The sequence below is a fragment of the Orycteropus afer genome, unplaced genomic scaffold (assembly GCF_000298275.1).
Source record: "Orycteropus afer afer isolate SDZICR_OR568_19922 unplaced genomic scaffold, OryAfe1.0 scaffold00006, whole genome shotgun sequence".
NCBI lineage: Eukaryota > Metazoa > Chordata > Mammalia > Tubulidentata > Orycteropodidae > Orycteropus > Orycteropus afer.
Genome location: NW_006921593.1, coordinates 26,771,226 through 26,789,551, shown reverse-complemented (window position 1 = coordinate 26,789,551; position 18,326 = coordinate 26,771,226). Strand labels below are relative to the sequence as shown.

The 18,326-nt window shown below is 47.9% G+C and overlaps 1 protein-coding gene across 1 annotated transcript in view; it reads left to right on the top strand.

The window, feature by feature from the left end:
- Positions 1–18,326, top strand: part of EFHD1 (EF-hand domain family member D1) — a 65,008-nt gene that overhangs the window by 6,468 nt on the left and 40,214 nt on the right. The gene's annotated exons all lie outside the window — the stretch shown is intronic.

Sequence of the window (18,326 nt, the reverse complement as noted above, 5' to 3'; positions counted from 1 at the left end):
AAGCCCAGGACAGCGCCGTGTGTGGGGCTAGTGTCTCCACTCAAAGCCCTTTCCTAAGAATTGGGGCTCAGGGCACACAAAACCGATGCCCAGTCTTCGTTCGTGTGCTCGTCTTACTAAGAACAAAACTCTACGGTTCGATGATAGATACAGTTGTCTGGTTCTCTGCTATTCAGAGGGAGAAATGAGTTTGATCATACTCCCTCACCTCGCCCTCTGAAATGTATGTGGTTGTTAGTTGCCAGCAGGTGGATTTCAACCCACAGCAACCCCCATGTGGGCAGAGTAGAACTACCCCATAGGGTTTTCAAGGTCGTGTGTGTCTTTTGGCAGCAAATCACAGGCCTATCTCCTGAGGTGCCTCTGGGTAGGTTCGAACCGCCAACATCCTGGCTTAACCAGCACTTAACACTTGCTTGTGTGTGTGCAGCGTGTGTACATGTTGTTGTTATGTGCCATTGAGTCGGATCCGACTCATAGTGACTCCTCCTTGGGTTTCCGAGGCGGTATCACTATGGAAGTAGATTACCTAACCTTTCTCCGAGGAGTGGCTGGTGGGTTTGAACCGCCAGCCTTCTGGTTATCAGTCAAGTGCCTTAGGCACTAAGTTACCAGAGCTCCTAGTGTGTATATATAGACATATATATAAAGTTAAAAAGCTACATAGTTATATATTGCCATCTATAGTATTTTGTCTAATTATACATTCTATAGATTTACATTTTTACTTACACTGTTGAAGTTTGTGTCATATATTCTGGTGAGTAACCATGTTTCCTCCTCTTTGTTCATGTTAGATGCCCAAGTCAGTTCTGACTCATGGCGACCCTACGTGCAATAGAACCAAACACTGTCCGTCCCAAGCCACCCACTGTGGCAGTCCATCTCGTTGAGGGTCTTCCTCCGTTTCGCTGACCCCCTCCTTTCCCAAGCACGCTGTCCTTCTCCAGGGATGGTCCTTCCTGGTAACGGGTCTGAAGTCTGTCAGATGAGGCCTCACTGTCTTCCTCTCTAAGGAGCATTCTGACTGCACGTCCTCCCAGACGGATGCATGTGCTCTCTGGCAGTCCATGGTGCATTCAACATGCTTTGCCAACAGCATAATTCAAATACAAGAGTTCTTCTGTCGTCCTTACTCATTGTCGGCTTTCACACGCATGAGGTTATTGAAAATGCCACGGCTTGGGTCAGGTGCACCTTAGTCCTCAAAATGACATCTTTGCTTAAGAACACCTTAATGAAGTCTCTTGCAGCAGAAGGAGTTCTAGTGGCATCGTTGTTGTTGTTATTTGCCATCGAGTTGGACCCGACTCAGACCCCTCCTTGGGTTTCCGAGGCAGTATCACTATGGAAGTAGATCGCCCAATCTTACTTCCAAGGAGTGGCTGGTGGGTTTGAACCGCCAGCCTTCTGGTTAACAGTCAAGTGCCTTAGGCACCATGCTACCAGAGCTCCTGACCTTAATGTATTCGGCTGCTAACCAAAAGATCAGTGGTTGGAACCCGCCAGCTGCTCTGCGAGAGAACAGTGAGGCAGTCTGCTTCTGTAAAGATTTACAGCCTCGGAAATCCTGTGGGGGGAAGTTTTACTCTGTCTTATAGGGTTGCTATGACTCGAATTGGTTCTATGGCAGTGGGCTTGGGGGGTTGGTTTTTGCAGCCGATTTGCCCAATCCAATACGTCGTTTGATTTCTGGACTGCTGCTTCTATGGGCGTTGTTTGTGGATCCAAGTAAAATGGAATCCCTGACAATTTCAGTATTTCCTCATGTATCATGATGTTGCTTGCTGGTCCAGTTGTGAGGAGTTTTGTTTTCTTTATGGTGAGTGTAATCCGTACTAGATCGTGTAGTCTTTGATCTTCATCAATAAAGGCTTCAAGTCATCTTCACTTTCAGCAAGCAAGATTTGTGTCATCTGCATTTTGCAGGTTGTTAATGAGTCTTTGTCCAATCCTGATGTCGTGTTCTTCTTCATATAATCTGGTTTCTCGGCTTATTTTCTCAGTGTACAGATTAAGTAAGTATGGTGAAAGGATACAATCCTGACACATACCTTTCCTGATTTAAAACCACACAGTATCCTCTTGTTCTTTTAAAAAAAAATGGCTTCTTGGTCTATGTACAGGTTCCTCATGAGTACAATTAAGTGTTCCGGAAATCCTATTCTTCTCAATGTTATCCATAATTTGTTATGATCCACATAGTCAAATGCTTTTGCATAGTCAATAAATCAGCCAAGATCCATCTGACATCAGCCATGATATCCCTCATTCCATATCCTCTTCTGAATCCCGCTTGCATTTCTGGATGTTCCCTGTCAATATATCCCCACAATCATTTTGGAATCATCTTCAGTAAACATTATTTGCGTGTGATATTAATGATAGGGTTTGATAATTTCTGCATTCTGTGGAATCACCTTTCTTTGGAACGGGCACAGATATGGATCTCTTCCAGTCAGTTGACCAGAGAGCTGTCCTCCAAATTTCTTGGTATAAATGAGTAAGTGCCTTCAACGTTGCATGCATTTGTTGAAACATCTCAATGGGTATTCCGCCAATTCCTGGAGCCTGGTATTTTGTTGATTCCTTCAGTGCAACTTGGACCTCTTCCTTCAGTACCGTCAGTTCTTGATCATACGGCACCGCTGAAATGGTTGAACATTGACCAGTTCTTTTTGGTACAGTGACTCCGTGTATTCCTTCTATCTTCTGTTGGTGCTTCTTGAGTCGTTAAATACTCTGCCCATAGAATCCTTCAATATTACAACTCGAGGCTTGAATTTTTGTCTTCAGTTCTTTCAACTTGAGAAATGCTGAGCGTGTTCCCCTTTGGTTTTCCAGCTGCACCATGGCCCGTCAGTCTGTCGCCCTGGGGTGCTTGTGTGTTGCTGTGAGGCCGGAAACTATGCCATTGGATTTCAAACACCAGCAGCGTCACCCATGGGGACAGGGTTCAGTGCAGTGTATTCTTTCCTCTTGGTTTTCTAACTCCAGGTCTTTGCACATTTTATTATAATACTTCACTTCGTCTTCTTGAGCTGCCCTCTGACATCTTCTGTTCAGCTCTGTTCTTCCATCCTTTCTTCCATTCGTGTTCCTACTCTGCATTCAAGAGCACATTTCAGAGTCTCTTCTGATGTCTGTTTTGGTGTTTTCTTTCTTTCCTCTCTTCTTAATGACCTTTTGCTTTATGAATTATGTCATTGATGTCATGCCACAACTCATGTGACCTTCGGTCATTGGTATCAATGGATCACATCTATTGGGATGGACTCCAACGTCAGGTAGGATATACTGAAGATAATTGCCCTTCCTCTAGTCTTCATAGGAGTTCTGGTGGTGAAGTGCCTAAGGCATTAGACCGCTAAACAGAAGACTGGCAGTGCAAACCCACCAGCCACTCTTCAGAAGGAAGGCTGGGCAATCTACTTCTGTAGTGATACCACCTCGGAAACCCAAAGAGAGGTTGCTATGAGTTGGATGCGACTTGATGGCAGTGGGTTTGGGGTTTTTTTTGGTTCTAGTCTTCATATTGAAGGGACTGTATGTCACCACCAGACATCACACTACAGCTTCCCCTGCTCAGTCTTGTTCATTGCCTTCGACTCTGGATGTCACTGCTGTCAGGCACAGAGGGCTTTTTGTATTTTCCAGCTGGGCTCATGGCTGTCTTCCCGCCGTGCCTGCATGTTGTTTCTTCTTTGAAGGAATGTTATGTTGGTCAATGCCTTCTTCTTCTTCTTCTTTTTAACAGTTTAGTCTTTTATTATTTTTTTAAATAAACTTTTATTGAAGTAGCATCATTCCAAATATATATGAATCACCCCCCCGCCACACACACAAACAACCCGTTGCACACAGCCAACACCACCATTCTGTTTGTTCCTGGACTGTCTGGGTCAGCACTTTGAGCACAAGACAGGGGCTCTCGTCTGTTCCATGATGACTGGGGTGACCTGAGTGGCTGGGGGATGGCTCCAATGGCTGGGGCCGGAGGAGCTGGGGCTGGGGTCCACTTCCACATCTTTATGTGCTTATGTGCACGTTGGTGTCTGGGCTGGGATGGCAGAAGAGCAGACACCACTGGGCCCACTGACTGGAGTGCCTACTTGGGGCACCTCCCGCTTGGCAGCCCCAGAGTAATCAGCCTTTTTACATGGTGGCTCGGGGGCCAAGGAACGAGCATGCCCAGCAAGCAGGGTAGAAGCTGCTTGGCCTTTTATGACCTATTCTTTCCACCCACCAGTCACAGAAGTCCATGCAGGTTAAGGAGGGGGACATCGACCCCATCTCTCAATAGGAGGAGTGTCTAGTCATTTGTGGCCATCTCAAACATGAGTACTGTTGTAGTTAAAGTTATGTGTCAACTTGGCTGGCCTGGCTTTGAGTGACTGGGCAGCTGGGTGTAGTGATTCACCGTGATGAGACTGGTAATCACTTCCATGGTGAAATGCAGCTGAGTAGCTGCCTTAGGGATGTGGTCTGCTTCTAGTATGTAAGAAAGAGTTTTGAGGAAGGTCTCTAGCTTTTGGGCACGCTTGGATCCTGAGTGGTCTGCTACGTTCTCTGCTGATCTTGAGACTGCTCCTGTACTTGAACCAGTGCTCTGCCACGGTGTCTGTTAATCTTGGGACTGTGCCATTTTGCTTGTCGACCTTGGGCTTGTTAGCCTCAGCAGCCAGCAGCTGCCTGAGTGAAGAGATGTCTCTAGCTCCAGGGACCCGGGAGCAAAAGGCAGAGATGAAGCCCAAGACTGAGGGTCCCTCACCAGTGCCTAGAGCTGGCGCTTTAAACTCAGATTTCTAACCTCCTAAATGGTAAGAGAATAAATCCCTATTTGTTAAAGCCACCCCTTTGTGGTATCCCTGTTAGAGTGGCACTCAAACCAAAAACCAAACTCTCTGCCATCAAGTTGATTCCGACTCATGGCAAGCCCTGTTCGGTTTCCAAGGCTGTAAATCTTTAGGTAAGTAGATCACCCTATCTTCCTTCCATGGAGCAGCTGCCGGGCGTGAACTACTGACCAAATCAGCCCAATCCCTTATCTACTACACCAGCAGAGCTCCTTAGAGTGGCACTAAACTTAAAAACAAAAACAGACTCACTAGGGTTGAGTCTTTTTTCTGACTCATAGCGACCCCTCCTTGGGTTTCCGAGGTGATATCACTACGGAAGTAGATTGCCCAACCTTCCTTCCGAGGAGTGGCTGGTGGGTTTGAACGCCAGCCTTCTGGTTAGCAGTCAAGTGCCTTAGGCACCACGCCACCAGAGCTCTCTGGAGGTAACCAAAACAGATACAAAAACACAGATCCTGAGGGTATTGCTTGAGGAAAGTTTGCAAAGTGAATCCCTCACGGAGCTATTCTCCAGACTGACCAGAAGCCCCTCCTGGGCCCCGCCCCAGTCACCACGCCCACCCTTGTCCCAGATCTCTGACCTCTAGGTTACTTCTGCTTGGTTTGAGCCTTGTGTCAATGGATTCCTTCAGGGTACATTCTCTCGCATCTGGCTTCCTTCTCTCCACCTTCGGTTGTGAGATCCGTCCCTGTTGCGCGTCCAGCAAGCCATTCTCCCTGCTGGAGGGAATTGCACTGCGTGAATGGACCCGTTTATTCACTCATTTTGCCACTGATGGGCATTTGGGTTGTTCAACTTGGGGATTTTGCGAATAATGCTGCTATGAACGATAGCACACATGCTTTGCATTGCACACGTATGTGCACTGCTGTTTGCAACGTAAAAAACAAACCACACCCGCTGCTGTGGAGTCAATTCCTGCTCACAGCGCCCCTAGAGGACAGAGTGGAACTGCCTCAGAAGGTTTCCACCGGCGCTGCTTGTTTTGTGTCTACTGTCCTTAGGAACAGATCTATATAGCCTCGCACGTTTTTTTGTTCAACATTGTTTTGGTGAGTCATGTGAACTGATGACTGCACCTGTGGTTCGTTCACTTACATTGTGTCCAGTTTTCCCCTATGTCTTGGTTTCCTAGGGCTGCCGGGAAGAAAAATACCACAAAGTGGGTAGCTTTAAACAGAAATATATTGTCTCACTGTTCAGGAGACCAAAGAAAAAACAAACTCACTGCCATTGACTGGATTCCAGTCATCGACTTGACCCACTTTGGGTTTCCCAGGCGGTAAATCTTTATGGAAGTAGATTGCCCAGTCTTTCTGGAGAGCGGGTGATGGGTTTGAACCACCAACCTTCTTGTTAGCAGTCAAATGCCTTAGGCCCTTCGCCACCAGAGCTCCTTAGTTTGGGAGACTAGAAGTCCAAATTACAGGAACATGCATTGGCTCTGGGGGAGTTCTTCCTTGTTGGGAGTCCCGGGCATTGCTTGACTTACAGACAATTCCTCACACAGTCTCTTCCCCTTGAGTGTCTATGTGTGTCTCTCTGTGTTTATACCCTTTATAAAACACCACTCAGAAGGCATTAGATTTTGGACCCACCCTACATAATTGTTGATGACCTCATCAACATAATAAGACAAGCTTCCAATTCCAAACAGGATCACCTTCACGGGTACAGGGTTAGGGTTTCCACATGTTTGTGGGGCACCATTCAGCCCATACTATAACAGTACGATAATAATACGGTTAGAGGGATTTTGAAAGATACCTGCTTGAGTCACATTTCTTTGCACACATATGTGAAATTTTGTAACACCTACACCCAAGAGTAGTAGAGTTTGTGTGTTTTCAAATGCTTTTACTGATTTACAGGCTCCCCAGTGGAGTATGATAGTATTCATTGCCCATGATGCAGCCGCACTTGGTGTCGTCAGACTTTTCAGTATTTAACAATCTCGTCGTTAGGAGGTGTTCCCTCATTGGGGATCTCACTTCCTGACTACCCGGGAGGCTGAGCATCTGTTGTGTTTCCTGACCCGTAAGGTCGCCATTCGTGTCACCTCTTCTGCGAGTTGCTTGTTTGTTGTTGCTGTTTGTAGCTGCTGTCCAGTCAGCGTCGCCTCACGGTGACCTTATGGGTAACATAGCAAAGCGGGGCCCCGTCCCGGGTCAGCTTCACGAGTGTTGATATGTTTGAGTCCGTGGTTGTGGCCATGGGGTCAGTCCATCTGATGGAGGGTCGCCCTTGTTTGTGTTGGCCCTCTACTTACCAAAAAGGAGTCCCCGGGTTAAGTGCTCGACTAATAACTGGAAGGTTGGTGGTTCACCCCCACCCGGATGGCCTCAGAAGAGAAGCTTGGCAATGGCTTCCGAAAGGTCAGAGTCTTGAAAACCCCTGGGGTGCAGCTCCTCTGAGACCCAAGGGTCTCCAGGAGTTGGAATTGACTCCATGACAACTGGCTGGGTTGGTTTCTACTCTACCATAGGTGATGTCCTTTTCTAGAAGTTGGTCATTTCTTGACGATGGGTCCAAAATAAGTGAGTCAGTCCCACCATCCTCACTTCTAAGGAACATTCTAGTTATATTTCTTCTAAGATGAATTTGTTCTTTTGGCAGTCCTAGCATAGTCAGTATTCTTTGCCCACATCACAATTTGAACATATCGATTCTTCTTCTTTCTTCATTAATGTTTGCACGCACATGAGGTGATTGAAAAGACCATGGCTTGGGTCAGGCACACTGTGGTAGTTCAGTTTGTGTGTCAACTTGGCTGGGCCTGGTTGAGTGGCTGGGCAGCTGGATGTAGTGTTTCCCATGATGAGACTGGTCACCAACTCCATCGTGGAATCCACTGTGAGCAGCTGAGTAGCTCCCTTAGGGCTGTGGCCTGCTTCCTGTGTATAAAGAGAAGCCCTGGGGAACGGTCTCGAGCTGATGGCGCGCTTGGACCCTGCGTATAGCTGTGTCATTGCTCAGCAGCTTCCCATGCTCTGCCGACCTTGGAACTTTAATGGACTTGAATTAATGCTCTGCCGTGTGGTTTGGTAACATCGGGACTGTGCCTTTTTACTTGTCAACCTTGGGTTTGTCAGCCTCAGCAGCCAGCAGCTGAGTGAAGAAAAGCCTCCAGCTTCAGTGGGCCGGGAGCAGGAGGCAGAGCTGAAGCCCAAGGTTGAGGGGCTTTCACCCAGCCCTTAGAGCCTGGCACTTTGAACTCAGACTTAAAGCCTCCAAACTGTAAGAGAATAGACTCTTGTTTGCTCAGGCCTCCCATTTGTGGTATATTCCTGTCAGACCGGTACTAGGGAAGCAGAACACACACCTTAATCATCAAAGTGACATCTTTGCGTTTTAGAACTTTGAAGATGTCTTTTGCAGCAGATTTGCCCAATATAATACGTCTTTTATGGCAATGTCTGTAATATAATTGCAGTGTAGACGGTGGAATGCTGTGTATGCCTTTTCTTCAGGCTTTAACTCGGTATCAAGAAAGCACAGTTGAGGGGTATCTGCCAACATCCCATGAGAAGAGTCTCATTCCCAAAGTGATTAATACAAATCCCTCTGTTATTCGCATTTTGGTGGATAAGCTGGATTTGGTAATTAGCATAACAAATGTCATGTTTTTTAAAAAACGGTGAATATCATGGCCTATTGATTACATTGATGGATGTCACAAGTGGGCTCTCACTTGTGAAATTAAAAGTGTTGCTCTTTAAGATACGTGGATTCCCTAAGATCATTGTAAAACCATTACCCTTCACACTGCACAGGGTATGAGAGTCCAGCGAACCTTGTCCCCTGCCCCAGAGGTCTGTTTAGATGGACCCATTACCAGCCATCTAGGGGGATTTTGGGTCGTTTGATTCTGGTTAAAGGTAAGGCATCCTGTCTCTAGAATGTGTCTTCCTTTGGTGAAAATGTTGCTGTTTGTTGTTGCTGTGTGCTGTGACGCTGACTCAGACACCTAGAAATCTCATGGGACAGAAGAGAGCTGCCCCAGGGGTTTCCAAAGCTATAATCTTTGTGGAAGCAGGTTGCCAGGTCTTTCTTCTGCAGAGCAACCGGTGGGTTTGAACTGAAGACCTTTTGGTTAGCAGCCAAGTGCTTAACCATCTGGGTTCCTCTAAGCAAATATCTGCTGTTGCTGCTGTCATTAGGTGCCATCGAATTGGTTCCGACTCAGAGCAGACCCGTGGACAATAGAACAAAACCCGCCTGGTTCTGTGCCGACCTCACAGAACTGTACTTGAACCCATTGTTGCAGCCACTGTGTCAGTCCGTTTCGCTGAGGGCCTTCCCCTTTTTGGCTGGCCCTCTGTTTCACCAAGCATCATGTCCTTCTCCAGAGATTGGTCCCATCTGACAACATGACCAAAGTTTGTGAGACTAAGTCTGGCCATTCCTGCTTCTAAGGAAATTCCGGCTGCACTTCTTCCAAGACAGATTTGTTTGTTCTTCTGGCAGTCCATGGTACTTTCAATATTCTTCATCAACACCACAATTCAAAGGAATCAATGCTTCTTCAGTTTTCCTTATTCATTGTCCAGCTTTCACATGCATATGAGGCAATTGAAAATACCATGGTTTGGGTCAGGTGCACTTTAGTCTTAAGGACTAAGACTAAGGATGTAGTTCTTAGGGATGAACATGCTCGGCATTTCTTAAGCTGAAAGAACTGAAGAAAAAAAATTGAGCTTTGGAATCTTGAAGGACTCTATGAGTAAAGTATCGAATGATGCAGGAAGCATCAAGAGAAGATGGAAAAAGAATACACAGAGTCCCTGTACCAAAAATAATTGATTGACGTTTAACCATTTCAGGAGGTAGCATATGACTAAGAACCAGTAATATTGAAAAACGCCCAAACTCATTGCTGTCACGTCAGTTTGACTCACAGCGACCCCTCCTTGGGTTTGCCAGGTAGTATCTCTATGGAAGTAGATTGCTCAGACTTCCTTTCGAGTGACTGATGGGTTTGGACCACCAGCTTTCTGGTTAGCAGTCAAATGCCTTAGGCATTATGCCACCAGAGCTTCTGTGGTGTTGAAGGAAGAAGTAAATACATAGAAACCAAAGATTAGTCATTACCAGGGGTGAGAATGAGGGGGAAAGGGGAAGTTTTTGCTTAGGGGGCGTTGAGTTTACGTTAATGGTGATGGCATGATTTGTGAAAGGACAGTGAGAATGGGTGCAGACCTCCAAGAATGTAACACTGTCCCTGAACTGCACACGTAGCAATGTCGAGCTGGTGTCCGTTCTGTTCTGTATAATTTCTCCACAATTAAAAAAAAAATGTGGTTGACGTTCTATTTCTAGTAGAGAATGCTATTGGTCCAACCTTTCTGTTGGGTGAGGAATGGAGGCCGGAGGCCAGAGGGTGAGGCCAGTTAAAAGGAAAGCTCAGGCCTGATGCAGGGAAGCGGGGAGAGAAGTGAACGGACTTAAAGAGCTGACTGACAGGACATAGGGCGAGAGGTTCTGGAAGGAAAGGGCCCCTAAAGGGTGGGTCTGGGTGGGAGGGGCCTGGGTGGGTTAGGCCCCTGAAGGGTGGGCCTGGGTAGGGAAGTGGAACTGAGTAGGTTAGGGCTCTGAAGGGTGGGCCTAGGTGGGAGGGGTGCTGGATGGGTTTGACGGAATCATCTTAGACACATCCAGGGATCCTGAGGGTGGGAGGGAGGGTCTGGCTCTCACTGCCCCACCCTTGTAGGATTCATTTTCACCCACTTGGTTTCTTGCTGGTTCTGTCAAATGAGGAATAAAAAAGTGATTTTTTTTGAGCCACAGTCCTGCTTAGAGCCGTCTTGCTCTCTTAGGCTGCGGGGAGTTCAGGCCACTGGGGAAGCTGGTCTGAGCTCATCAGCCCCCTGGGGGGCTCCCTGGCAAATGCCCAGGCCTTGGTATGCCTGCCTCAGAGCATAGACATGGATGTCTGGAGCCAACTGGGCCCTGGCGCCAGGCCTCACCAGGGACTTGAACTGGGGGTCAGAGGCTTAGGTGGGGCCTGGAGTCTGGGATCTGAGTTGCAGGCTCTCCAGGCCTTTGCTCCCTGCTTCTCTGCCAGGAATTTCTGTAGCTGGGCCAGCACTAGTTGCCAAGGCCTAGGCCCAGGGCACACTGGAAGCAGGTGCGGTGAGCATGGGTTCATTTAGGTATCAGGTAACAGTTGCCCTCCAGTCAATTCCGACTCATGAGGATCCCAGAAAGAACCATGCTGCACAGCGTTTTCAACGGCTGACTTTTGGAAGCAGAACACCAGGCCTTTCTTGCGACATACTGCCAACTGGACTGGAACCCATTTTGGTTACTAGCCAAGAGCATTAACAGTTTGCACTACCCTGGGCCTCCTTATTTAGGTGTTACTGTTTTCAGTGGCTGCTGGAATAGGTTTTGACTCACAACGGCCTTGCCTAGAATAGAAGGGAACGCTTCCCCATCCCACACCATCTCCACGCTTCTTGGTCCGTTTGAGTCCACTTGTATTAACTGGCTGTCGTGTTAACCCACCTCACTGGAGTTTCGTTTCAATGACCAGCCCTGATGCGCTCTTCTAGCAAAAGTCTTTCCTGATGACGTGTCCAGATAAGCAAGGCAGAATCTCGCCGTCCTGGTTCCAGGGAGCATCCTGGCTGCGTTTCATCTAAGGCTGCTTTGTCCCCCGTTTGTTTGCTTGTAGTGACTCCATGGGATGGAGTAGAGCTGCCCAGAGAGCCTTCTAGGCTATAATCATAACACAAGCAGGTCATCATGTCTTCCTCCCACGGAGCTGCTAGTGGGTTTTGAACTGCCAACCTCAGTTAGCAGCCAAGCACTTAACCATTGCACCAGGGGACTAGATAGTCGAGGCTAACCTGAATGTGGAAATTATCAAACAACAATATCAGCAATATCACACATAAGTAAAATGTTGCTGAAGATAATTCAAAAATGGTTGTAGCAGGACATCAACAGGGAACTGCCAGAAATTCAAGCTGGATTCAGAAGAGGATGTGGAATGAGAGATGTTGCTGTTGATGCCAGATGGATCTTGGCTGAAAGCAGAGACTCCCGGAAAGATGTTTACCAGTCATTGGAGCAGAACAAGGGGACAGTGCATGGGTTAAAAGGAAGGGAGTGTGTCAAGGTTGTATCCTTTCACCACACTTATTCAATCTGCATGCTGAGCAAATAATCGGAGAAGCTGGACTCTATGAAGGAGAACAGAGCATCAGGATTGGAGAAAGACTCATTAACAACCTGCGATATGCTGATAACACAACCTTGTTTGCTGAAAGTGAAGATGACTTGAGGCACTTACTGATAAAGATTAAAGACTACAGTCTGCAGTATGGATTACACCTCAACATAAAACAAAAATCCTCACAACCGGACCAATAAGCAATATCATGAAAAACAGAAAAAATTGAAGCTGTCAAAGATTTCATTTTACTTGGATCCACAAGCAATGCCCATGGAAGCAGCAGTCCAGAAATCAAACAACTTATTCATTGGACAAAAGATCTCTTGAAAGTATTGAAAAGCAAAGATGTCACTTTGAAGACTAAGTGTGCCTGACCCAGGCCATGGTGTTTTCAATCGCCTCATATGCATGTGAAGGCTGGACAATGAATAAGGAAGACCGAAAAAGAATTGATGTCTTTGAATTCGGGTGTTGGTGAAGAATATTGAATACACCATGGACTGCCAGAAGAATTAACAAGTCTAAGTGTGAGGATGGTGAGACTGTCTCACGTGCTCTGGATGCTATCACAATGGACTGGTCCCTGGTGAAGGACATCATTCTTGGTGAAGTAGGGGGTCAGGGAAAAAGAAGAAGACCCTCAATGAGATGGACTGACACAGGGGCTGGAACAAGGGCTCAACCCCAGTGATGCTGGGAGAATAGCACAGGACCGGGCAGGGTGCTGTTCTGTTGTATGTAGCGTCGCCGTAAGTCAGAACCTACTCAGGCATCTAAAACAACCACAAGGTGGGAGACTCCATTTAGGTAGTGCCCAGAAGAGGAGGTGTCAGGGCTGGGGAAGCGTGGTGAACCCCTGTGTGGTGGTTACGTTTGTGTGTCAACTTGGCTGGGCCTGAGTGAGTGGCTGGACAGCTGATGGTAATTATTCCCCATGAGGAGACTGGCAATCAGCTCCATGGTGGGATCTACCACAAGCAGCTGAGTAGCTGCCTTTGGGATGTGGTCTGCTTCCTGTATGTAAGGAGAAGCCTTGGGAATGGTCTCTAGCCTATGGCACGCTTGGACCCTGCATGTAGCCGTGTCGTTGCTCAGCAGCCTGCCATGCTCTGCCAACCTCGGGACTTACAATGGACTTGAGTTAACGGCCTGCCATGTGATTTGGTAACATTGGGACTGTGCCTTTTTACTTTGTCAACCTTGGGGCTTCTTAGCCTCAGCAGCCAGCAGCTGTCTGAGTGAAGAAACACCTCTAGCTCCAGTGGGCCAGGAGCAGGAGGCTGAGCTGGACCCCAAGGTTGACGGGCTTTCACCCAGCCTCTAGAACCTGGCACTTTGAACTTGGACTTAAAGCCTCCAAATTATAAGAATAAGCTCCTGTTTGTTAAGGCCATCCCATTTGTGGTATATTTCTTGTCAAAGCGGCAGTAGGGAACCAGGACAGCCTGGAAGGATTCCTGCAGAGGACATCCCTGCAGGAGAGCAAGAGGCAATTGGGATGAGTTGGAGGAAAGGATACAATTATCTATGAAAGAGACAGAAGTGATGACAGTGGGGCTCCATACACGACCTCATTTCCTGCCGTCTTCAGTGTTACCACCTGGTTTCGCCTCCCCGGGCATTTTACCTAAAATTGCAGCTTGCTCCCACTTCACACCCATTCTACACTCGGCTTGCTGTCTTGTTCCTCTTAGCCCTTATCATCATCTAACTCACCACCTATTTTAGTTACCTTGTTGGCTGTCTGCGTCCCTCACTGGAATGTACGCCTGAAAGGCGGGGACTTTGTCCTGTTTTGGTCTGTATCCCAGACCCCTAGAACAGAACCTCCACTGAGTTCATGTTTGTTGAGTGAATGAATGAGGTTTTTCAACTTTCAACCCAATTGCCGCGTAAGATGGGAGCTCACCCTCTGCTTCTGGCAGTAGGTGTGTAGTTAGCAACAGTCACCGACCTGAATGTCCATCAGCGAGCCCGGTCAGTGGACTTACGGTACACACGGAGAATAAGAGACTCAGCTGCTACAGAAAGAAATAAGGTAGATTCAATGTACTTAAAATGCAGTCCACAGACGTCTGATCATTGTTTTTGTAACATGAAGGTGGCACTTGCCTTTTTCAGTGTGTTGACATTAAAGCCTCTCTTCCTACTAGTATTGTTTATATTAATGTGTCACAGGTTTATTCTTGTTATTTTTTGAAATAGCAGATTTGTTGAATTATAATTGACATACCATAAAATCCATCTTTTTTTAAGTTGACAATTCTGTGGTTTTTAGTACATATTCACTGGGTCGTGCAGCCCTCACCATGATCTAATTTCAGAATATTTTCAATGAAACAAGAAACTGAACAAAGACACTTTTTAGAATAAGGACCTGGCAATTAAGTGCGTAGCCCTATCCTTAGAAGTCAAACTCTTCCTCTACGACAAAGCAAGGTCTTGAAATTTTGAAAGAAATTGACAACCCAACGGCTGGCAGGAGGGAAGGCCGGCAGGGGTGGAAGCAGCCCACTTCAGCTCTTGTGGAAGGCACATCCCTTTCTGGAACTTAGTGTACTCAGACCTCTCTGGGTCTCTAAATGAAAATGTGACTTGTAGGACAGCACTTGCCAAAGGGCCCAGAGACCTGTGCTAACCCATCTGAGTCAAAAGACGTATCTTTTCTTGTCCAGATGCCATGGAACAGACTAGAAGAGCCTCAGTCCTGCAGGGGTTTCCAGGGAAAGGGCTGGCAGACTGTACCTTCCAAAGGTGGCCCACCAGTAATTCTCCCATCTCACATGCTCTCCTTACATATGATGCTGACACTCCTTCACGGGGAGGTGGGGTCCATGCTCCCTCTCCTTGAACTGAGAAGACCTTTGTGACTGTCTGAACCAGTAGAGTTCAGGAGTGACTTCCAAGACTAGACCATAAAAGGCAATACAATTTCTACCTGAGTCTCTCTCAGGATGTCCACTCTTAGGACCCAGACGCCATGTTGGAAGGAAACCCAAGGCATGGGTGTTCCGAGTGGCATTAGCCAGTATCAGCTCCCGGATGTAAAAGGCAATGAGACTTCAGATGATTCCTGCCCCTAATCTTGGCACTGCCACCACTGGCTCCAAAGGGATCAGAGAAAAGCTTTTCCCAGGAAGCTCTGCCCAAATTGCAGATTTGTGATCAAAATAAATATTGTTGTTTGATGCCATTGGGTTTGGGGATGGTTTGTTGTGCAGCAATGGAAAACTGAACAAGAAGCCTTGCAGTTAAGACACTGACAAGATTTCCTCTATGGAATGGGCAACCTCCTTTAGGCACCGCACAGGGATGTTAGTGAAATGAATGAGCTCCTGGGATCACACGAGAGCAAACACCTTCTGCTTCTTCACAGCTGAACTGTCTACCTCCTTATACATCTTCCTTGTAAAGTATTATATTTATTTTCTGATTATAATCGCTTTGTAAATTCATTGTAGAAAATTCATGAAAACAAGAATTAAATAAGGAAATGAGAATGATCTGGACTCCTAGCATTTGCGCTGTCAGTAACTGGTCCATCTCCTTTAAATCTTTTTTCTGTGTATAGAAATTTAGCCTACAAACCACAGGTCAGATTGGCGGTGATGTGACATTGGCCAAGCAGTCACCAGCTAGGTCTTGGGTTCCTTGCCGGGTGCCCAGCTGCACCTTGGAGAAGGGAAGCTGGAGAGCACGGTGTCTGGGTCACTGGGAGGGTGACCCACCAGACACTGGGACTTCATCCAAGGGATGGCCAGGTGTTACCCAGGGAGCAGGGTAGGCACCTGCACCACTGCTGCCTGGGCTGGGCCCAGCCTAAGAGGGGCTCCATCCCTGTCCCCACAACCTCAGTGGCAGGGAGGCTGAGTGGGGCACCTGGTGGGCACAACCCCCAACCTCTGCCTAGTGCAGGTGAGGAGCTTTTTTAAAAAAACAAACATTTTTATTGTGATCTGGGTGAAAGTTTACAGAGCAAATTCATTTTCCATACAGCAGTTCACGTACACTTTGTCTTATGACATTGACTAAAATTCCATCCTAACGTAACAGCTTTCTTCCCACTTCCTCCCTGTAGTTACCTCTTCCCCGTGTCCTTCTTTCCTATGCATTCCTGCCCCCTGAGCTGTCTCCCTGTGCAAACACTGCCCATCTGTTCTCCCATGATTGGTTGTTCTAAGGAGCGTATCTACCTGACACAAGTGTTCACCCTGTATGTCTGTCTGTCATTTGGCTGGAAGCCATGAGAATGAGTTCAGTTCCAGACCTGAAGTGTACCAAGGGGCCATCGTCTCAGGGGTCTCACCAGGCTCTATCAGACCGATAAACCTGGTCTGTTTTTTTTCTCATGATTTTTAGTTTTGTTCCACATTGTTCTCCCACACTACCCAGGATCTCCTGCACTGAGTGCAGGACACTGAGTGGTTGACAGTGGTAGCTGGGCACCATCTAGTTCTTCTGGTCTCATGGTCACATAGGCTGAGGTTCACATGGTCTACTAGTCCCCTGGAGCATATGTTTTTCGTTTTCTTCATTCTTCTTTGCTCTGGATGAGAAGACACCCACCGTTGCATCTAGGTGGCCACCTGCAAGCTATTAAGACCCCAGGTACTACTACTCACCAAAGTAGGATATAGAACAATGTCTTTGGGTGGCGTGTTATGCCAATCGAGCTTGATGTCCACAGGTGAGGAATTTTCAAGTGTCGCCCACGTGCCTACTCTCATTACACATTCACACCAGCAAACAGTGCCTTCTTTCCTTCTTTGGAAATACCTCAGTGGAAACGTGGTGCTGCATTCAAAATCCCACCAAATTTTCAACATTCTGTTCAGCAGTGAAAGAAAAGGAAGACCCATTAGAACCTCTGAGTATAACTCGAAATGTTGTCAATTTAAAATGTAAAAATAAAAAAAAAATACTTTAACAGTTTTAAGATCGAAGATAAGTAACATCTTAAAACTTGATTGCCTACTTGTTGGAAGGTTCTTGTTGATGGGCGATACTAAATTTTTTAAGTCTTTCCTTTTTCTGGCTAAATATGTCACATTGTGTCACAGTATGTCCCCTACATAAGGGGTTCCACACAAACTTGCCACTCGCGATTTTGCACGAAACGACCCCCAGGTCAGAGGGTGCCCCATGAAGTACCAGAAGGGGCTCCAGCAGCCTTAGGCTCCTGGGGCCTCTTGAAACCGAAACCGTTAAGTAAAAAGGCGACTTTCACAGGAGCAAGGTAAGGTGGAAAGAGTTTACCTGATCCTTCTATTTAAACATACCTACCATTTTTCTGCACATAACAACAACAACAAACCATTTTTCCTAGGAGCTCTGGTGGTGCAGTGCCTAAGGCATCTGACTGCTAACTACAGAGTTGGCAGTTCAAACCCACCAGCCAAGCCTCTGGAAGGAAGATTGGGCAATCTACATCCCTAAAGACTTACCGCCTGGGAAACCCAATGGGGGTCGCTATGAGTCAGAATCCACTCGATGGCAGTGGGTTTGGGGTTTTGAAATGTTCTTCCTAACTTTTTTTTTTCCCTCCCCATCGTCCTATAGAGACCGCGCAGTCCCCTCCGGTCCCCGCTGCCCTCCACATAACCATTTTCAAAGGCTGGTGTCTGGTCGCAGGCGCGCAGGCCGCGGGGTGCCAGCCGCGCGCACCGAAGGGGTCGGCGCAGGGCCGTCCGGACTGGGGCAGCGGGTGTGTTGACACGGTTCTCCACGCGAGGCTGATGTAACCAGCGGCGGCAGCAGCCCTCCCGGGGGAACGTGAAGCTGCATGTTTTCAGCCGCCTGTTAAAACGCCGGCTGACTGGTTTCCAAGCTTCCTTCTCTTTCTCCTCGTGTGTGTTTCGCAGACTCCCGCCGGCGTGGAGCCGCGCGGGTTCCCTTCCCCGAAGGGATGGGGAAACCCGGCAGCCCCGGGTGTGCTCCGCTAGCTACCTCCCTTCTTCAGTGTTTCTTGTGGAAACACTCTGTTCTTTTCACGGTGCGTCCTTGAGCCCCCACCGCAGCAGCCCCCGCGCCGCTCCCCGCTCCCCGAAGGAACCTCGGGTGTCACCCCCGGGGGGCGCCTGCCTGCCCTGCAGCCCGCCCCGGGCAGCGAGCGCCTCCCGAAAGGAAATACACAAATGGCCGTGTCCCCGAGGGTCCCCAGGGTCCCCGGGTCCCCCGGGGCTGGGCGCAGGCGCACGGTCAGCGTGGCTCCGGGAGTCCCTGCCGCGGGGGGCGGGCCAAGGTCCCCGGGGCGCGCTGTGGGGCACCTGCGGCCTGGGCGGGCGGG